The sequence below is a fragment of the Rhinopithecus roxellana genome, chromosome 5, assembly GCF_007565055.1.
Source record: "Rhinopithecus roxellana isolate Shanxi Qingling chromosome 5, ASM756505v1, whole genome shotgun sequence".
Classification (NCBI taxonomy): domain Eukaryota; kingdom Metazoa; phylum Chordata; class Mammalia; order Primates; family Cercopithecidae; genus Rhinopithecus; species Rhinopithecus roxellana.
In genome coordinates, this window is record NC_044553.1 from 111,738,145 (window position 1) to 111,744,173 (window position 6,029).

Here is a 6,029-nt window from a genome sequence, read left to right on the forward strand (position 1 = left end):
GAAAACATATGTTCATAGCAGTGTCATTCATAATAGTGAAAACAACTGAAACGGTCATCAACTGACGAATGTATGAATAAAATGTGGTCTATTCATGTGATGGAATATAACTTGACCGTCATGAGGAATGAAGGACTGATGCATGCTATGATATGGATAAGTCTTGAAAACATCATGCTAAATGAAAGAAGCCAGACATAAGAGACCAGATATTGTATGACTCTGTTTATATGAAATGCCCAGAGTAGGTGAATACATTGGGATGTAAAATAGATTGGTGGTTGCCAGGGACTGGGAGAGGGGAGATGGGGAGTGGCTGATGGAACAAGCCATATGAAAAAGCATTCCAGGCATTGGGAACAGTAAGTGCAAAGGCCCTGCAGTGGGAGGAAGCATGGCCTGATAAAGAATAGCAAGGAGGTAGGTTGGCCTCAAGGGAGACCATGGTGGGGGAGAAGCTCAGAGAGGGGCTATCAGGACTAGACCCTTTAGGGCCTTATGGGGCACTTCCAGGGCATTGCCTTTTACTTGGAGAAAGAGAGGATGTCGCTGGCAGTTTTGGGCAGAAAAGGATGTATCTGTCTTATGTTTGAACACAATCCCTCTGGCAGGAGATGGATTTTAAGGGGCAGAAGCAGGGAAGCCAGTTTGGGGGCCACTGCATTGGTGGCTCAAGAGATGACTCTGACTTGGACCCTGGTGGCAGCAGCTGCCAAGGGGAAAAATGTCCAAAACTGAACCTATTTTGAAAACAGAGCTGATCTTCAAGCTTTTGGCCTCAGCAACTAGGAGGCTGGAGTTGAATTTTATTGGGTGGGGGAATTCTGTGGGAGGGAGCAGGTTTCCTTCTACTCTTTGTTCACATATAAAAAGAAGTTATAAGAGAACATAGATAATAGTTTAAATTTTGATTTTTTTCTGAACAACCATAAACATTTACCAAGATGCTAAAGTCTTCATAATAATCACTTAAAAAAATTTTTTTTGGCTAGGTGTGGTGGCTCATGCCTGTAATCCCAGCACTTTGGGAGGCCGAGGCGGGTGGATCACGAGGTCAGGAGATCGAGACCATCCTGGCGAACATGGTGAAACCCCGTCTCTATTAAAAATACAAAAAAAATTAGCCAGGCGTGGTGGTGGGTGCCTGTAGTCCCAGCTACTCAGGAGGCTGAGGCAGGAGAATGGCGTGAACCCAGGAGGCGGAGCTTGCAGTGAGCCAAGATAGTGCCACTGCACTCCAGCCTGGATGACAGAGAGAGACTACGTCTCAAAAAAAAAAAATTTTTTTTTTTAACATTTTATTTTTAGAGATAGGGTCTCCCTCTGTCATCCCGGCTGAAGTGCAGTGGTGCAGTCATGGCTCACTGTAGCCTCTTAACTCCTGCGCTCAAGCGAGCCTTCCACCTCAGCCTCTCAAGTGGCTGGGACTACAGGTACATGCCACCATGCCTGGCTAAATTTTTATATTTTTGTAGAGACAATGTCTTGCTATATTGCCCAGGCTGGTCTTGAACTCCAGGCCTCCAGTGATCACCTCGGCCTCCCAAAGTGCTGGGATTGCAGATGTGAGCCACCATGCCAGGCCACTGATCACTTCTGAAGGCTGCATGATGGTCCATTTCATTCATTTCCCCTAAATTACGTAACCATTTCCTCTGTTAATCATTTAGACTGTTTTTTTTTTTTCTTTTTAGTTTTCAAAATTAAGGATAATTGTATAATGAATATCTTTGTGTTGATGGCTTTTTCTTTCCGGATTTTTTTCCCCCAAGAGTTTAATTCTCAGGAATGGATTCACTAGGTAAAAGAGTAAGAACAGTTAATGTGCCTCTTGAGACACATTGCTAAACTGTTTTCCAAAGAGATTGTGGAAATTTATAAGGCCAGCCAAGCAGTGCACTATACATTGGATGGTATAAGGCATTGCATTTTATTAATATTTTAAAATAAAAATAAATTTTTTAAGAAGTTTGCATGCATTTGACAATTGTTAAGGTCGACCATTTATTTAAAAGTTTCTTTGGCTGTGTATTGATTATTCAGGTCCTTTTCCCGTTTTTTTTTTTCTCGAGATGGAGTCTCACTCAGTCACCCAGGCTGGAGTGCAGTGGTGCAATCTCGCCTCACTGCAACCTCCACCTCCCAGGTTCAAGTGATTCTCCCGCCTCACCCTCCCCAGTAGCTGGGACTACAGGCGTGCACCACCATGCCTGGCTAATTTTTGTATTTTAAGTAGAGAGGGGGTTTCACTATGTTGACCAGGCTGGCCTTGAACTCCTGACCTTATGATCTGCCCGCTTCAGCCTCCCAAAGTGCTGGGATTACAGGCATGAGCCACCACGCCAGGGCTATGTTTTTTGTTTTGTTTTGTTTGAGACGGAGTCTTGCTCTGTCGCCCAGGCTGGAGTGCAGTGGCATGATCTCAGCTCACTGCAACCTCCACTTCCTGGGTTCAAGCAGTTCTCTGCCTCAGCCTCCTGAGTAGCTGGGAATACAGGTGCCCACCACCACGCCTGGCTAATTTTTTGTATTTTTAGTAGAGAAGGGCTTTCACCATCTTGGCCAGGCTGGTCTTAAACTCCTGACCTTGTGATCCACCCACCTCTGCCTCCCAAAGTGCTGGGATTACAGGCGTGAGCCACCGCGCCCGGCCCCCCTTTCCCATTTATTTACTAAAGTCCTCATACCTTCTTCACCAATTTGTTGGATCTTTTCCTAACTTAGAGATAGGGATGAACCCTTTGCCAATCATATCTTTAATGAAAATAATATTTTAAATCAAGTAGGAAAACTGTTGAAATGAATTTGTCTCTTTTGTAACAAAAAAGAAACACTTGGTATGTGAATAATTATATTCTATTTTGCTGATTTGTTCACTTAAAAATTGCTATCTTGATTTTATTTATGTATTTATTTATGTATTTATTTATTTATTTATTTATTTATTTATTTATTTATTTATTATTTGCGGCAGAGTCTCGCTTTGTCACCCAGGTTGGAATGCAGTGGCGCAGTCTTGGATACCTGCAACCTCCACCTCCCAGGTTTAAGTGATTCTCCTGCCTCAGCCTCCTGAGTAGCTAGGACTACAGGCGCACACCACCACGCCTGGCTAATTTAGAGATGGGGTTTCACCATACTGGCCAGGCTGGTCTCGAACTCCTGACCTCAGGCGATCCACCCACCTCGGCCTCCCAAAGTTCTGGGATTACAGGAGTGAGCCACCGCGCCTGGCCTCTTGATTTTAAAATCTTTTTCTTCTCTTAAAGTGAAGCACACCTGGATTGGATAGTGCTTGTTTTTACAGATAAGGGTGCACTTTCTAGATTCTTCTCCTGAGTGGCAAAGTTTTCCCACCATCTTGTCCAAACATACCTTGCTGATGGTATCTCTGGGCACTACACAGTGCAAGGGACAGGGAAAAAGGGCTTTTCCAGAGGAGAGTGATCTGCATCTTGGAAGAACTCTAGAACATGTTCGAGGAATGGTGACTGGGGCTTCTGGAGCTAAGGGCTGACTCAGGGAACAGATCTCAGCTCAAGGTGAGGTCATTTCTTTCTCCTGCATGTCCCTCTAGCTGCTGACATTTTACCTCTTCAAGGACTGACTCAAATGCCATCTCCATTGTGGCATCTTCCTTGATCACCACCCAACTTCCATCTGAGACTTCTGAGTTTCTCCCTCGCTAGATCTGGAGCTCAGTGGTGGGTCTTATTCATTTTTTGTTCTCACAGTGCACTTGATAGAGACTGGCTTAGGAAGCCTTCATAGGATTGGACTGGCCCTCAGAGGAAGTTTAGCAGGTAGGAGAACTGCCTTAATACTTAGGAAGCTTCCTAGTGTGAATGCCAGCATCATCACTTACTAGCTGTACTTCAGTTTTCTCATAGGGTTGTTGTGAAGATTAAATGAAGATTGGACAAAGTCAATCAATGTTTATTTCATAATCACTGAGCAGCAATTATTCCTTGTGTACCAGTGCCTGTTCCAGAAACGAAGTCATAAGAGATCATCAAGATTATCTCCGGACTTAAGGCATATCTTCTCTCTCTCTCTTTGTTTTTGAAAGAGTCTCGCTCTGTCACCCAGACTGGAGTGCAGTGCCATGATCTCGGCTCACTGCAACCTCTGCCACCTGGGTTCAAGCGATTCTGATGCCTCAGTCTCCTGAGTTGCTGGAATTACAGGCATGTGCCACCACGCCCAGCTAATTTTTGTATTTTCAGTAGAGACAGAGTTTCGCCATGTTGGTCAGGCTGGTCTCCAACTCCTGACTTCAAGTGATCCACCTGCGTCGGCCACCCAAAGTGCTGGGATTACAGGCGTGAGCCACCACGCCTGGCCCAAAGCATATCTTCTCAATGGCACACAGCAGAAGAGAATGTGATGTTTCCCAGGAGAGGTGGGAGCCAAGTGCTAGAGGGCTAAGTAGGGAGAGGGGGACACATTCGTGGGTCTTGGGAGCTTTTACAACTTTTATTACTTCCGAACATGTAAGCTGAGTCTTGACAAGGAGCTGGAATTTCAGCCAGTAGAAGTGGGGCAAGAGGGCATTGAAGCTGAGGGAATGGCATGACCATAGGCACAGAGAGGTAAAATATGGGAAGTATTTGGGGGCTGGCCAGCAGTCCTAGTTGGCTGGCGCTCCAGGTCTTTGGGGCTGGAAGGGGTGGTGGGAAATCAGGCTGAAAAAAGACAGGGGTGTGAGAGGAGAGTGCAAAGGAGAGCCAGGAGTTTTCAGAGCCAGGGCCAACCCTGGTCAGAGCTGTGCCTGAAGGGGAAGACTGGGAGGGCAGGTTGGCAGGTGAAGAGGCTGTTATAAGAGCCTGTGCCCGAGGTGCTCAGACCTGAAGGAGGGCAGGGGTGACACACTGGGGATGGAGGAACTGTAGGAGAACACTTCAGGATGGGACTGTCAGGGCCTGATGAGGGGGAGAGGCCCAATGGAAAGGGGTTGATAAAAGCCCTCCTTCCTGACAAGGCCACAGACTTAGCTGCAGTTTATTATTTAGGTCATAAAAGCGCTTGGGATCACTCCTCTACTGCACTCATCACCTCTCTGGGTGGGTGGGCAGCTCCTCTCTGGATAGAACACTTGCCAGGGTAGGGTAGCAGAGACCTGGTTTAAACACCTGACCTCCCTTGGCACCCAGCCAGAGGCCTGGCCATCAGCAGGAGCTCAGGAGTTTGTGATGGACAGGGAGAGGACGAGGGGAAAGGTAAGTATGGATGTTATTTCTTCAGAGAAGCATTCCCTGATCTCCAGGTTAGGTTTGAATCAGGTTGCCTGATTTTGCCTTGCCATAGCTCCTTGCTCTTTTGCTTCTTGGCACAACAGTTTTAATGACATATGTGTGTGACACTTGATTGATGCCTGTCTTTCCTACTGGACACTAAGCCCCAGCACTTAAAACAGTGTCTGGCATCTAGTTGACCCTCAGAAATATTTGTAGAGCTAAAAAGACAGATTAGTAGTTGCCTGGGATTGAGGACAGGAGCGGGATTGACTATAAATGGACACAAGAAACATTTTCTTTTTTTTTTTTTTTTTTTTTTTTTTTTTTTTTTTTTTGAGACGGAGTCTCGCTCTGTCGCCCAGGCTGGAGTGCAGTGGCTGCATCTCGGCTCACTGCAAGCTCCGCCTCCCGGGTTTACGCCATTCTCCTGCCTCAGCCTCCCGAGTAGCTGGGACTACAGGCGCCCGCCACCTCGCCCGGCTAATTTTTTGTATTTTTTAGTAGAGACGGGGTTTCACCGTGTAGACCAGGATGGTCTCGATCTCCTGACCTCGTGATCCACCCATCTCGGCCTCCCAAAGTGCTGGGATTACAGGCTTGAGCCACCGCGCCCGGCCAAGAAACATTTTCATATGCTCAAAAACTGGATTGTGGTGATGGTTGTGCAACTGTTTACATTTACTAAAAATCATCCAACTGTACACTTACAGTGAGTAAACGTTATGATATATAAATTATACTTCAATAAAGCTGGTAAAAAATAAAATTCGGCCAGACACAGTGGCTCATTTT